Below are 17,584 nucleotides of genomic sequence, written 5' to 3'. Positions count from 1 at the left end.
ATATCGTGCCTCACAAACATAACCTTAGATGAAAATAAATTGAACACATATGCACTTATTATGTCTGCTGTATGAAGACCAATGAGCATGTTTATATGCAAAGCAGTTTGTTCAATAACTTTTGGTTATGCTGCAGCATCATAAAATTTGTTTACCAAGTTCACAGGCTGTAGAACAGCACCAAGAATGATGTAGGATGTACAGAGTGCTGCTTCTCTTCATACTGTTCAAGGTTATCGCACATCACAGTGAAATTCTCACATTCTCTATCAAGGTGAATCCCCTTGAAATAGACCTGGACCATTCTTACACCAAGCTAACAGTGCCAGACCTGGATCACACACACAAGACATCTGCTGCCACTTAGAGGGGCAGCACTACTAGAACTTGACATGAAACCAGAGAACACAACCTTCAGGAACAGAACGTCAAGGTGAAATGTGAATAGTAAGTATAGTATTTTAATTCCATAATGTGCAACATTTATGAGTAACAGAGTATTTAATAAGAGAAATGTAGGGCAGGGCTTGATTTTAATCAGTAGGAACGGAGCTAGACTGAATGCAAGTTTGCTAAAATAATGACTGACTTGTGGTTAGTTAACATTATTAAATAAATCATTAGTTGATGGGTAACCTAAGTGTCAAAATGGTGTCATTTTTAAACATTTTGCATATTTTTATTTTAAAATGAGTCTGCACTGAGATTATTTTCATGAATAAATATAAAATGTTCAAAAAATAAAGACTGTATTATTTTTTTTATTAATTAGTCTGCCCTATGATGACTTTAATAAATAAATAAATATATAAATAAATACTATTTAAAAGTTTGAAGGTGCTAAACTTTTTAATGTCTTAAGTTCGCCATTGTCTGCAATGCTGCATTTATTTGATCAAAAATAATATTATTGTAAAATACTATTATAATTTACAGCTGTTTCTCTTTTAGTTATATGTATTTTATTCATGTGATGGTATTTTATTCATGATCCTTCAGAAATTTTTCTAATATGCTGATTTGCTGCTCAAGAAATATTTCTTATCAATGTTGTAAACATTTGTGCTGCTCAATATTTTTGTGGAAACTGATAATTTTTTCAGGATTTTTCGATGAACAAAGTTTAAAAGAACAGCATTTATTTGAAATAAAATAACCTTTTGTAATAGAATAATCTTCTGTATTATTTAAGTTCTTTACTGTCACTTTTAATCAATTTTATGCATCCTTGTTGAATAAAAGTATTCATAAAAAAAGTAGTATAGATAGACCTATCATAGCTTTGACTAAAAAAAAAAAAACAATCATTACAAATAATTTTTGAAGGATACATGCAGGAAGCTTCATACTTTCCTCTCTCCTTCTCTCTATTTTTCTGCTGTAAAGTCGACTAATGGCTCTAGCAGTTTCTGTATCTGCACAGGATGGCTGTGAAAACACCTTAATTGTTACAATAACAAGAAACCTGAGGACAGTGGGGAAATCCACCACGTTGAAATCTGAGCTCGGTTCAGCCGCTCGTATCGGCATTGCCAACCGCTTGAGGGAAGCGAAGGCTTGTTTGAAGACTATTCATGCTTTTTTGTATTACAACTTCACTGCGCATAATAAAAAAATTGACATGTTGTGTCGGAACAGGCAGAGCCGGAGGCAGTCGTATGTCTCGACTGCTAATTGCTGCAGAGGGCTGTCAGTGAGGTCTGTATGATCGTTATTGGTGCTCTGGGCTGAAGGCTGTGTACTGCTTCTGTGGGCCGGGGCATTCCATCCTCTTGCTTTGTTTTTGCTGAGCCAATTAGCGAGCGTGATAACATCTGGTGCAAGAGGACAATGTGACTCCGTTCACATCCCCTAAGTGAGTGTCTCTCCCTGAAGCGGTGAGGGCTTGAGCAGGCATGCTGGGAAACTGGAGAAGGAATAGCATATGGCCCCAGCTACTCTGATGCAGCTGAATGACTTTCTCTTTTGCTCGCACACTCTCGCTTGCTCTCCAATTCTCTCGCTCGCACTCTTTACATCTTTCTATCTCTGAACGCGCACACACGCACTTCACAGAAACGCACACAGCCTGACTAAACAGGATTACTGGGAGATTTGAGAGGGGCATGGAGAGATGATGGAGGATAGCAAAGATCAGATTGAAATGCTGTTTAGTTTTACGAATGCGGGAGGACATGGAGGTTTTAATGGAACCAAACGCTCGGTGTGGTATTTGACTGAGCTCTCAGTGAGGATGGAAATAAAACAGGCTGAGAAACATGTTCCTATGGACATTCTCACAATTCAGAATTGTGAGATAGAAAGATATGAGACAGACAGAATTATGAGATATAAACTCACGAGTGCGAGATATAAACTGTGGGAATTGTGGGATATAAACTTACAATTCTAAAAAGAAAAGTATTTTATGATAAAAACAAAACAGGATTGTGAGACCCGAGAATTGCAAGGCAGAATGGAATGTTTTTTTCACTGGTTTTGTTTTGAATAAATCAGCGAATGATTCAACAACCTTTTGATTCTGAATAAATCAGTGCATTTGAAAAAATCGGTTGAATGAATATTTTCAATGACTCATTTATATAGACAGTGACTTGTCGCCACCTACTGGTGTATGAATGTAACCTGCAAAAAGTCTGTAAGGAAATTTCCACATTGCAAATGGATACAAACATTCCAGTGCTGTTGGAATGCACATCAACCAGTCAAACATGAGTACTGTTGTTGGCAGTACTCATATATATACTTTTTTTTTTTCTTCGAAAACCTCCACTTTTATATGATACTTGTAGTGGTCAGTTTCATTAACTGGCATAAAATGGTAAATTCTTAAAAAAAAAAAAAAAAAATAGAGCATGAAAAAATACAGATGCGTGATATATACGGCAATGGCAAACATTGACTCTGCAATACCAGACTTTAATTTGCATTCAGCAGCTGCACTGAAATAAAACGAGCGGGCATGAATTTGAAATATGAGTGACTCTGCTGGGTTATTTGCGTAATTATAGCATAGAGAGGCTCTGCCCTGATTAGACCGCAGGCTCTCTTCCCTACAAACTCTCTGTCTGTCTTTTCTCTGTTATCAATTTGTCAGAGCAGAGTGGCGTTAAACATGCGCAGCTAGCTGGGTAATTTGATCAGATCGGTAATTTAGGAATCAGTCACAAATTGGATGAAAAAGGTAAACCGTTACCCATGTGACGTGACTGCTGTCGATGTGCTGATTCGGTCATTCACGGCTGAGTGAACAAATCGTTCTTTAAACGACACTGCACAAGCTGCAAACTGTTAAAGAGCCACATTGAAGTATCCGATGGGATTCTTCTGGAGTCACTGACACCACTAATCAAAAGATTGGACACACTTGAGTGAATTCGTGTTTCTTATAATGTTAAAAACCTATGCTTAAATGTTTTACATGCATTTTCTAGACAAATATAAATTTTGGCTACATTAAAAAATAGCTATGCTAAAAAATAATAATACAATTAATCATTAAAACTATTATTTTAAATAATTGTTTGGTTTAATTATCAACAGATAATTAACCTAAATAATTAAATGTAATTTTAAAAACTTTTTGAGGGGTTAAAAAGAGGGGTTTTGCTAGGTTGATATAGTTCCTGTTGAAACAGGAAGTTTGGGTGGGACATACTGAAGGCTAGTCATTTTTTCATAAATAGCCAATAAGTTTTAGTTACGTAACATTCATGAACCATGATTTGATATTTTGTGGTATTAGGGGGTGGGAGATTCTCATTATAGGGAGCATTTCAAATCTGTCATAACAAGAGTTACTTGAGTGTATAATGAGAACATTTTTAGGAGAAAATTATCATATAGATAGCTTCAGAGCTAATAAGCATGAACTAAAATCCACAAAATTTAAAATGCCCAATGTAAGCATAGCTGTAATCTAAAAGAAAAAGGCAAAATCTAAGATCATTATGAGCTATTTAACATTTTTTGGTCATTGCATACTTCCCAATCTTACATTTGTGTTATATTATCATTTTGATGACTTCGATATTATTCTAAAATATGTAAAATAGTAAGATAAATATAGAATAAAGATTGAATATGTGCGGCCATATATTTGACTGTTCTAAGTTCTGAAGCACTGAGGCAGTAATATCATGCATTTCAGATTCATAAAATAATCTCCCAGACGCTCATATTCTGAAATTTCTTCCATGTATTGCCATACCTCACTAATGCCTCATGGGATTGTCAGTCATTTGTTATCTCCTAGATTTCACACTGACTACTGGGCTTTCCACAGGGAATGATCCAGCAGTGCAATGAAAAGACGTGAATAGCATAGTTTGAAAGCTAATTAGGCTGCATAACACTCGCTAATTTGTAGGTAATGTAAAGAAAAGATCATGACGGTTCATAAGAACGCTTCCTGAACTGTACAGCTAAAATGCAGAATCTCTGCAGGGTGTATGAAGGTCACATTCTCTTCCTGCTGTTCACAAACCTACGCCACGCGATCGCTTCTTTACCTCTGCTAAATGCTAAAAGAAAATTGTGTGCTTGACTTCAGCAGGCTGTCTGACCATATGGCCGCATTCATCATGTATCAGCGCTCATTAAAAGAGCCGTCATTAGGCACCGGTGCTCGGCTGGGTGCAGCTGCCCACACCTGACAACCCCCTGATTCTCTCACCTGAAATCTGCTGCATAACCAGTCTGCTGTTCAGTCAGGCCACACTGTGCCTACTGCATAACCAACCATACAGACACACACAGTCACCCTGTACTGGGATCAGTTGCTGCACTAAGTGCTCGGATAACAGCTAAATTAGCATCACATTCAGGGTAAAACTGCCAGTGCAGCGTATCGTGCGATAATTATGGTTGGTACCTGAAGTTCGGAGGTATAATGATCTAGGAATGATCACCATCGTGCCCTTGACACTAAACCACTGGTTTCTCCTATAATTTGTGAACTGTAAGATGATTTCACATAGCCTAACAGTAATGTATTTAACTAAAAGCGGAGTTGTTAGATATTCTGAGTTGTTGCTAGGTCATTGCTGGGTATTCTGGATGGTTGATAGTAGAGCTGCAACATTACCCAAAACTAATTATATCACATGTTTAACCACTATAGAGACATCAGAGCCAGCTGCAAATTCCAGAAGATCTGGCCAAGGTAAGGCTGCTCTCGGCGGGTTCACGAGCGCTGAATCACCCTGGAGCTCAAATGTCTGTAAATGTTGAAGCAAATTTTCAAATAGACGTTATCTTTATTAACTAAATGCATATTTAAAGTCTAAACAAGTACATTATCGCCTAAAAAAACTCTTAAAACCACATTCTGTGACACAAAATAATATTATTTTAAATTTGAGTGGATTTGGGCATCTGCCATATACACTCGCTGTGAGAAATACGGCAAGCCGAGTGATACAAAAAGTAGAAATGTTGGAGGAGCTCTGTTATCACTCTACTATCGCACTCTTATCAGCCAATCAGATTCGAGGATCAGAAAGAACTGTTGTGTGTGTATATAGATCAATCAAAAAAAGGATTTGCACAACAGAAAAGTTCAAGTTCTTTAAAGTATGTTCATTTATACACTCAATACTTGGTCGGGGGTCCTTTAGCACAAATCACAGCATCAGTGAGGCGTGGCATGGAAGCAATCAGCTTGTGGCACTGCTTAATCACTACTGAGCCCTCAGCTCGTGGACTTGATAAAACACAATGGACCAACACCAGCAGACGTCACGACACCCCAAATCATCACTGACTTCAGAAACTTCACACTCGACTTCAAGCAACTTGGATTCTGTGCCTCTCTAGTCTTCCTCTAGACTCCAGACCTTGATTTCCAAATGAACTGCAAAATTTACTTTTATATGAAAAGAGGACTTTGGACCACTGAGCAACAGTTCAGTTCTTTTTCTCTTTAGCCCAGGTAAGATGCTTCTGACGTTGTTTCTGGTTCAGAAGTGACTCCAGCTTCAGTCCACTCCTTGTGAAGCTATCCCAAGTGTTTGAATCAGCTTTGCTTGACAGTATTCTCAAGCTTGCAGTAATCCCTGTTGCTTGTGCACCTTTTTCTACCCAAATTCTTTCTTCCTGTCAACTTTCCATTTAATATGTTTTGATACAGCACTCTGTGAACAGCCACACCTTTCAGTAATGACCCTCTGTGACTTACCCTCTTTGTGGAGGGTGTCAGTGATTGTCTTCTGGACCATTGCCAAGTCAGCAGTCTTCCTCATTATTGTGGTTTCAAAGAACAAGAGATACCCGGAATTTATACTGTAGAGATGGTCATGTAATGAAACACAAATGTAAATATTTGATTCAAATGTAAATATTGACTTTCATGATCTGTAAGCTCTAATCATCAATTAAAACAAACAAGCAAAAAAAAAACCTTTTGAAATATTTTACTTTACATGTAATGAATCTAGCATATATGAAAGTTTCAATTTTTTAAATAAGTTACAAAAAAAAACGACTTTTTCAAGACAATCTAATTGTTTGAGATGCACCTGTATATACTGCAAATATAATGAAACTGCATTCAAACATATTGACAGCGCAAAGTTGTTTGGAACTATTGAGTGCTCCATGAACCATGTGACCGTGTGGCATGTTCAAAGCATGTTGCAGCTCTGTTGCTACTCTGGTTGGTTGTTAGGGCATTGCTAGGTGGTAGTTTATTGTCCCAAACCAGATCTTCCTGTCTAAAACTGTGCATGGAGAATAATGGCTCCAGTGTCTCATCTAAATGCCTGGCCTAACATGCATCATATTGTAGGATATAGTAAGCCACAGATTGTGATTCACTACAGACTGTGGCTTTATAGGCAAGTTGCTTCTTGAAACTTATTTTCCTAGGTCACCTGACGTGGTCCCAGAGAGAGATACAACATAGGGGCCAAACCTAAAGCTAATCTCAAGAATGTATCACATGTCACAGCTCTGCTTGTTTAGTCTCGTCCATCTCCAGCCCACATTGTTGAACTTGTACGGTTCTCTGCATCCCACACACCGCTCAAGAGCCTCAGAAGGAGAGCGAACGCTAACACACGGCACGTTAAATGTCTTCAGCACCAGAGCCTTATCCCAGATGGCTTCTGGAGTATTGTTTGATTTCCCTTGTCATCAGAATGTTAACACGCATCAGTCTCACCCAACTCTTGGCATCGAATGAAGCTTGAAAGTGGATTTTCCCATCCATATAGCAAACCATTATAACAGACTGAAAGTGTGTGGTGTTTATAGTTGTACAGTCTCACCTGGTACTTGGATTTTCTGTCTTTTTTTTCATGTTTTCAAGTCTCTTACGTTCACTAAGGCTCCACTTATTTGTTCAGAAATACAGTACAAATTAATATATACAGTATAAATACAGTAAAATTGTGAAATATTATTACCATTTAAAATAACAGTTTTCTGTTTTTTAATATTTTTTAAATTTGATTAATTTCTGTGAATATATATATATATATATATATATATATATATATATGAAATAAATTATGGTAACACTTTCGTATAGGGACCAATTCTCACTCTTAACTAGTTGCTTATTAGCATGCCTATTATTAAAATATTGTCTGTTTATTAGTACTTCTAAAGCACATATTCTGCATGAACATATTCTACATCCCTAATACCTACCCAATACCTAAACCTAACAACTACTTTACTAACTATTACTAAGCAAATTAGGAGTTTATTGAGGCTAAAGTCATAGATAATGGTTTGTTAATGGTGAGAATTGGGCCTTAAAATAAAGTGTGACCAAAATTCTCTCTCTCAGTAGACCGAAGAATTACCTCTCTGTCTGTATGTCTGTTTGGTTAACATATGTAGGGGAAAACCTTCAAATAATATGTCTACCATTTCTAGACCCTGAAGGTGTGAAGACAATGCTTCATTATTCATCTTGAGCAAACGCTCTGTAGGTGCATAAGCAGTATTCATAAAGTGCTAGCAATAGCCCTTCATACATGTGATGCATTATGCTTAGCATAAGCTCACTGCAGTGAGTCACCATAACAACAAAGTGGTGCGAAATGCAAATGTTGTGATCGAAGAGAGTCCAGTTATCCCTCATGTTTTTCCATAAATTACCAAGAAAGCATCAGCACCCTGAAGTAAGTTCATTAATCAAGGACTCACTAATCAGCTACGAGAAGTAATGAGGTAAATTAAGCAAAACATGCAGAGGGGCTGGGATTTTCTCCAAAGCAGCTTGAGAATCAGTGCTAAAACACTGAACGGCTTATTATAAACATCTTCAGATTCTTCAACAGAGCTCTTCCCCACCCTGAGCCTCTCAAACTACAATGACGTGGTGTGTTATTTTACGACATGAGCTAATCGTCTCAGGGACTTGTCTTGGCAGTACCTTCAGGTTTGTGATTGAGCTGAGGGCCCTGGTATTCTTTAATGAAGACTTATGAGGGAAACGATAGCTGTTGGCTGCCGAGAGGAGGTAGATTTTGGGCTAGAGCCTGAAGCCAAGGCTTCATAGTCTGCTATTTTCTGGCAGCATCCTTACAACAGAACTCCAGACATGTGTTGTTATCTGTTGAGGAGAAATATTTAATGAAGATCTGTACAACAATGTGGTGATGCTCTTATCAAATCTCAGCTGCAGCATATCTGAGTATCATCAAGTAAGTATCTGCAGAAAATAAAAATGCTAAGGGTTATGGGATATTTTCCAAATGTAAATTCAACTTCTACCAAGGTAATGTTAGAACGCAATGTACATTTTAAGGAGACAGACTCATGCAATTACCTGCAGAACTACTGTAGAATTACACCTAAATGATATTAAAAGAATATGCTAAAAGTTTAGACAATGCAGACAAATGTAGACAATGCTATCAGAGAGTTGAAACAGCTGATGAAAACATCACAATAATGCACACAACTCAAGTTTGTAAGAAACACAGAAATCCATTAAGGTATTTTAATTGGAAAAAAATATCCATAATCCAGTTTATAATTCATAATAGCACTTCCTCTAGTGAAAGTCTGTTGTCTGTTGTCATCTCACATCAAAATACTGACATTTTCTTTTACAACTGTTTTCACTGTTAAACAGTTTCAGTGTTTTTTCTCTCCTGATTCAGACAAGCCTTTTTCACTGGTAAAGGCATGGGTGAAGTTAAAAACGATCTAATGATGGATTTGATTTTAATTTGTTATTACAAACATGCATGATTTTGCTTCACAAGACATTAATTGATGGAGCTGTTCCTGTGGATTACTTGTGGATTATTGTGATGTTTTTATCAGCTGTTTGAACTCTTAATCTGATGGCACCCATTCACTGCAGAGGTGAGCTATTGTGAGCAGACATAATGGAATAAATTTACCAAAAAAAAAAAAAAAAATTCAACATTCCAATCAAGATATTTTCAACATTCCAGTTACGATCAGAGAGAGACTATTAAATTGCGATAGAACTGCAAGCATGACAATCTACTGTTACTATTATGTTAATTTTTGGCCATAAATAGACTATAAAAAGACAAACTGATAACATTTTGGAAATGATGTGTGCCTGCTGAAGGTAAAACAGATCTTTCAGTTTGTATTTGTAACATCCACCACATCTTCTCACAAAGCTGTCATGATTTAACCCAGATGAGTGCAAATGATTGTAGAACCTGAAAGGATTAAATTCTCACACACACATGCACACACCTTGACAGGCACGCAGAGGGAGACTTCTCAAAAAGTTAATTGCCACACAATATCTTTAAGAAATGAAACCCATACAAATTTTTCTCTCTCTCTCCTTTATAACACATCACTTTATGCTGAATGACACTCCGCATTCATTTAAAATAGAACCCAAGAATGCATGAAGCAGTTTAAATGAAACCTGTCAATAACTCATAACCACGGAAATGCATCGCTGATTCATATTATACATTTTAAAGGATTTTGAGCTCTTTGGGGATTTTAAAATGTTTGGTAAGTCATCAAGAAATCTTGATAATGAGCAGCCTAAAATACAATCATTAAATTAACATATACAAATGATTCATCTAAAGTAATTCTGAGGGTGTGTGTAAAAATTATATAGGAATAGTTGACCCCAAAATGAAAATTTACTGAAAATTGACTCACCCCCAGGCTGTCCAAGATGTAGATGAATTTGTTTCTTCATTAGAACAGATTTGGAGAAATTTAGCATGACATCACTTGCTCACCAATGTATCCTCCGCAGTGAATGGGTGCCGTCAGAATGAGAGTCCAAACAACTGACAAAAAACATCATAATAATCCACAAGTAATCCACACCAGACTCCAGTCCATCAATTAACATCTTGTGAAGCGAAAAGCTGCATGTCTGTAATAAACAAAATCCTATTAAATACATTATAGAATTATATTGTTTAAATATAACCAGAGTATGTTTTAAACTGCGACTACAGTAGAACAAAGTTTTAAGGCATTGTGGGAGATTTAGTTTTTTTTTGTCTCTTTTTCTTGAGAGTGCTGTAGTCTGTAATTAAGACTTCAAAGACAGATGTGGGCAAGACATAGACCACATGGTGGCAAATCAGACAGGAATTGTGGTGAAGCATTTTTAGAGGGGAGTGTGATCTTTCAAGTGACAGTATGATCGGAGAGAAAGTAGAGAGATAAATGGAAGGGGACTCCCAAGACCAAAGCTGTGATTGGGACAAATTAGTTTGGATTCTGAGGACCAGCTGCAGGGGTCTTTTTCACACTCGCGCACACACACACACACACACACACACACACACACACACACTCTCACACATATGGAACAAAATTGCTGAGAGCTGCTGTCTCTGAAAAGGCAAGCGGAGCAGGAAGCTGGTCTATGAGGCGAGAGATTGTGGCAGAGATTGTGTATTATTCAGGTTTTGATTGTGACATCTGCGGCGATGGTGACTTAATCTTTGCTGCTCTTCGCTTCAGAATCACTGGCTGCTCAACGCCTTTTCAAAGTTGTGTTAGATCCCATCTGAAGAGAAAAAATGTGACAGCTGCTCACCCCCCTTCCTTTCCCATGGAGAGTCTGTTGCACGATGGAACGAAACAGAGGTAAGGAGGAGAGATGGAGAGTCAATCTAATTAACTTACTCCGGATCGCTCATTGTGTTACACTAAGGGGAGACACCTGCTTCGCATTTGCAAAGTATGTTTTGTCTTCCACCCCTCTGCTCTTTTTTAACCTCTTTACTTTTTCTCGTGCTTCCCTCTGGCCTGATTTTTCACTCTTGTGAACCTCTCTCTCTCTTACGCTTTTCTATCTCTCTCTTGTGGCCTTCCAGTTCTTAGATGTATAAGTGTGAGAAAATGAACCTTAATGAAAATTTCATTTTGTGCTCCTTGACGACTGTGCATTAATTAGGGGGCATTTTCTATAACATCAACGTCCACCTTTGGGAAATTCGAACTTATTCATTCAGCTGTGGCATAACATTATTCTCTGTTCTCTGCCTCTTATGAAAAAGGATGTGCAGGGGCCAACAAGTTCTAGAGCTCCCCCATCCTCAATGAAATTAATTACCGCTGCTCATGGGCATGGAATCCAATTTAAATTTTCACATAACTTATGTCATTAAGTTTTCTTCCCAGCTTGCCGTCGTGTCATTGCACAAATATCTATTATGAAAGTGCTGTTGTGCAAATTAATGGAGAAAATGAAGAAATCCAAAGGACACAATGCTTTCCCTATAGAATACTGTGCAGGAGGTGCACTAAGTGTTACATTTATGTTATCTGTAAGAAATAATGTACAGTCAGATCTTCAATATTGATACCTAATAAATAAATATGTGGAGAGTTGAAATTATTTTAGAATCCAATATACAAAACAATCCGAAGACAAAATGAATTAATATTAAAATCGTCCTCAATATTGTGCCTGTTGAATAAGTGAAAATAATAAGTGAAGGCAACGGACACAGTGCACTGGTAGTGCAGCGTGGACACAGAAATTAATTCGGCGTGACACTCACAGTGAATCCCTGCATCCCAGTATGCATACTATTCATCCTAAATAGTACATGAGTTTAGAAAAACTGTCACAAAAGCATAGTATATTGAGTATGCCAAAAGGCCCTGGATGACCCACTATTTTCAGAAGGCTTTGAAGTGTGGATCCACAAACACTCTGATGGCTGATAATGCCCACAAACCACCACTCTTTGCAGGAGGATTCTGTTTAGAACTACAAGCGCAAATAAAAAAAAACTACAAACATGGCAGATATGGGGTTACGCTACTATTAGCTTACCTTATAAAACAATAAATAAATAAATAGATTTTATATATATATATATATATATATATATATACAGGCTGATTTTCAGCGACATAATGCACGTAACTACATTAACTGCTACACACTCAAAAGTATTTTCTTCACAAAAAGAGTACATAGTTTTTAGCATAAAAAAGGAGGTAAATTAGGTTGCAGAAGATGTATTCTCTGGAGCAGTGTTTCTCAATTCCAGTCGCGTTACACCACTCTACATATATTGTGTCTCTCTTATTTAACACAGCTGATTTAGATAACCAGCTTGTTAGAAGAGACCTGTGTTCTGATTGACATGGTCCCTACACCGTGTTCTTTGCTCCCTACTCCCTAAGCACAGGAAATCTGTTGAAGTTTACTTCACTTCGGAACATCTGGCCTGCAGCGTCTTCACATACAGACAAAACTTACTGAATGTGAAGTGTGACATAAAATACCTCTGTAAATAAATAAAATATAAATTCACATCTCGCACACTTTAATACCCTTTGAAATGGAACATATACACTCCCTTTGAACTGGAATCATGGTGGAATATCCTGTGAAGTCCACTTAGCAGAGCACTTATGGTCAAATAGAACAAATGTCTGAAGAGATAAGCGATACATACAAAATGTGTTGAGTGGTAGAGGCTAGCTGTTGAGTATACAGTAATTGTCAACCTGATCTCATGAAAGTGCATAGAAATAATACGTAAATACGTAAAAAAATGTACTTTGGCGTGTATATGCTACGCGATGGGTAGTATTAGGGTTGTGGGGTAGATGTGTATCATATACGCGAAAACTGCGTATCATATGCACACCAACAAATTTCGTATCATATGCACGCAAAAACTGTGTATTATATACACACCAAACACGTTCGTATCATATGTACGCCAAAGTCCATTTTGCATATAAACACCACAAGTTTTTGTTTTTATTTGGCATAATATATTTTATGCATTTTCATGAGATCAGGCTCATATATTATAAATATAACACATGCAGTACATTTGTGTTTTATATATTTGTGACCCTGGATCACAAAACCAGTCATAAGGGTCAATTTTTCTAAATTGAGATTTATACTTCATATAAATCTGAATAAATAAGCTTTCCATTGATGTATGGTTTGTTAGGATAGGACAATATTTGGCTGAGATACAACTATTTGAAAATCTGGAATCTGAGGGTCCAAAAAAAATTAAAATACTGAGAAAACTGCCATTAAAGTTGTCCAAATGAAGTTCTTAGCAATGCATAATACTGATAAAAAATTAAGTTTTGATATATTTACGGTAGGAAATTCACTAAATATCTTCATAGAACATGATCTTATTAATGATTAATATCCTAATGATTTTTGGCATGAAAGAAAAATGTATAATTTTGACCCATACAATGTATTTTTGGCTATTGCTACAAATATACCCCAGCGACTTAAGACTGGTTTTGTGGTCCAGGGTCACATTTGTCAAATTATCTATAAAGCTGAGAGAAACTCAATGGGATGTTGGCTGTTTTCTTATAGAAAAACAAAAATGTCATGGTTAAGTGGTCACTTTCTTTATTCAAATCTAATTTCGCTGGGTTCAGTTGCCATGTACCAGTCAATTTTAACAGTTTTAAAAGGCCAGTTCTCAGGATTTCCTTGGCCACCTACTTTGATAATTGCTTGTTACACAATATATCCACTTTATTGGAAATCACTTTGGTCCAAAAGTGTCTGCAAATATAAATGCATTCAGAGTACTGTTTCTCTCTTTGTGAGCATCTGGAGAACCAGTGTATAAAACGGATGCTTCGCCCTTCCTCTACTCCGATAAAGGACTTCAGTGTTTAAGCACTCCATCTCAAGGACTTCATGAAGAAGATAACATACTGTTGTTTGCGTTTATTGTCAGTCTAAAAGTGGGCGAAAGCTCTGATGAAAAAGGCTCAGGCGTTCTTTCAAAACACACTAAACAATAAATAAACTCTCTTTATGTCTTTGACAGTCCTATTGTTTCGTATGCCAAAGCTGTGTTAAACTGAAAGATGTCAGAAGTGGAAAACAAGACAAAAAGAATGAAAATGTTCCCTGTTGATTGTCAGCTCATGGAAGGTCTCTGGTCTAGAAGAGAGAGGTGTCTTAGCCATCTAATTGAGAAAAATTGCAGACCGGCAGCCTTTTCAAAATCACTTAGACATCGGATATAATTGTGAAGTTCATTCTTTCACAAGTCTCTCCGGTTCTGCACACATAAATACAATAGTGCGAGCAGGGCCGTACTTTGAAACCTTGATTGCAATTAACGTAGAGAAGTTGCTGGGGGAGGACAAGAATCAAATCACTTTTTTTATCTCCTTTTGCTAAGAGGCTGTGGGAAGGTTGATGGGGTTGCCTTAACATATGGGATGTTTCAGAAGGCTTACACATCTAAAACGGTGCACACGATTTGAAAACAGGGTTACAGCCAAGGAATCGGGGTTTTGCTGGTTAGCATGACCCCGTTTGGTAAATGCCATTACTACACCTTCAGGCTATAAAAGGCATGTTTCTCTATTGACGGACATTCAAAAGTAGTATGTTTTCTGGTGAAACAATATTTTGACAGCAATATATACTATGCATCACAAATATTTTTTATGTTACAGTATGCATTATACCAATATTTTAACATGCATCTTTAAGCAAGAAAAAATATACATGTTAAGAATGAATTCTAAAGAGTGAGCATTAACATATTTTAATCTTATATCATGAATCAGTATATATGTGATATTGTTGAAACCATATATAAAGGTTAGGCTTATGTTTTTTATGTTTTTAAGTCTCTTATGTAAAGCAAGACTGGAAAAGTGTGGAAAGAACTTTCTTCTACTCAGTCCTTCTACTTCCTGAAGACCTTGTAATCCACCGGGGGCTGAAGACACAACAATGGAATGTTAATAAATCACAAAAAAGTGTGTAAATAACGTTAAATGCATCTAAATTATGAAAATATTTTGTACATAATGTATTCGACTTCATGGATTGTATTTTGATTTTATTGCTGCATGTGTATTGAAATCAGGTCTATGCTTGTGTCCAAAAATGTGGACTATTAGATGTGGAAATATTTCACTCTTCTCTGAAAAATGCACCTGTGGTTTCAGCATTTGGCAGGAGTAGAGCCAGATGCTGTGCATGCGAATTTATGATATAGGACGAGTCACGTGGCCTACTTTGAAAAACTCCATCTGTGTCTTTAAAAGCGTGAGAAAGCCACGCCACTTCTGTTCTCCTTTCACCGCAAAAGTTCAAGTTTTGTACCGGACTCTGTAGTTCACAAGTTCAGCAGTTATATTTAGGGACTGATTTCAGCGTTGCTTTATCTGCCCGTCTGCCTGTGGCTCTTAAACCCAAGAGTTTTGTTTCTTTTTACATTCCCATATTTCCATGAAGGAGTTTTGATTGGTCACACGCTTACACACATGCTGGTGGTAAGGCCAGCTGTACACATTTCACTTGTTAATAAGAGACAGCGTACAAAGTGGAAAATGTGAACCGTGTCTGACTGTGGCACATCCAGCCATTACGTCTGCGCTCAGACACCACTAACCCACTTTGGCTGTTGCACACGCTGCAAAAAAAATAAGCAAGTAGAAACACAAGCAACATGTTGGCCATGATGTTCAGGCAAAAATTATCTTCAAAGTTTCTGCAAGAAAATAAGCCTTGGATATAATGGCTTCCTTCTCTCATATCCTTAATTACCTTCTATCCTGCATATAAGTTTTGCCTCTGACGTTACTTCTGATCCAGCTGGCTAATACAAAGGCGCAAGTCAAATTTCTTCAGCTTTCCTTTGCTCTCTCATCTCTCCTCCCCCTTACTCTCCTCTGGGTTCGTGTCACGGTGATGGATTTAACCCAAATAAACTCATTTATCTTTCAATTAGTGCCAGCCCCATAATATGGTGTGGATTATGAAGTAATCCAGGCGCTGAGCTCTGTGAGGAGGAGTGGAACCGCACCTATTTAAACACTGTCGTGAAAATCGCCCGCTGCTGACAACACAGCCAAATGTGCACGTCATCGCTGGTCCTTTCATGGAGCGTTTCTTCTGGCTGATTTGAAATTTGACTATTATCATTATTCTGATTTATTTGCTTGGCTGTGGGTGAGTAATGCGGTCAGGGGGTGGCAGGGTGTGAGTTTCAACTCCAAATGTTCAGGTACTGGGCCGCTGTGCCTGGCTATTAATCCCAGCCATCTGTAGAAAAAAAGGCCAGTGTCACATGTGAGTGGTCTTTCTGGGTTTTTTTTTTCACTTGTAAATGTTCAGAATAACTGCAATGTGAATGTTTTCAAAACAAAACATTATTAACAAAAGTTATTTTATGTCGAGTCAGTTTCATGTAAGACTAACACCTGGAGAGAGCTATCTGTTAGTGTTCTCATTCATCTTCATGGCAGTTGTTCGGCTCGTGCAGGAGCCCCTGAAAGTATGTGATTAGTGTTGATATTGCTTTTATACAACAGCTCATTGAACAAAAAGTCAATATTGAGAAACCTACATCTATTGCCTCTGCCTCTACCTACATTTTTGCAAACTTTTTTTGTAATGTATATAAAATATAATACATTTTGATATTTACATAATCAGCTCCATATGTCTGGCTTTTCTTAGTAAACTTGCTTGGTAGTTCACCTAGTAAAGCTGTGCTTTTGATGGCAAACACTTAAGTCCAGTGAAACACGAGTCACAAAAGACCCAATACTGCTGTGATATGTACAAAACCAGCACAACAAAACATTGTCACATTAATCTGAATATGCTTTTAGTGCTACTCACTGGACATTTCAAATTAAAAAGTGTTGCGAAATGTGCAAGCACCATAATATAATTTTGCGGAAATGTTGCCACAGGCAAGTTTCTTTCGAGCCTAAGTTATACAAAGTATACAGCACATTTTTAAAAAGCAAAACATAACAACACTTAGTCAGATTTATAACGTTAAATATTGCCTAAATGCCTCAAAAAAGTTCCAAACAAAGCCATCGATGAATTATAGTGCTGCAGTCACTTTCCTCAATGTATTTTTGGTTTTAGCAAATCAGTTCAGTAAGAACATTATTCAATGATTCACTCATAAAGATAGTGACATGTTACGTTCCTGAATGAATCAGTGCATTTAAACAAATAGGTTGAATGATTCATCGACTCGTTTAAAAGAAAGTCACTTGTTGCCATAGTGGTGCAACAATGCAACATGCAGAAACAGTCACTGGAAAACCAAACAGACAAGAGGAGCGAGAGATATTAACACTCAAAGTTAGTGTC

This window comes from Barbus barbus (genome assembly GCF_936440315.1).
Source record: "Barbus barbus genome assembly, chromosome: 21".
In the NCBI taxonomy this organism is placed as follows: domain Eukaryota; kingdom Metazoa; phylum Chordata; class Actinopteri; order Cypriniformes; family Cyprinidae; genus Barbus; species Barbus barbus.
Note: the sequence above shows the minus strand (reverse complement) of the source record.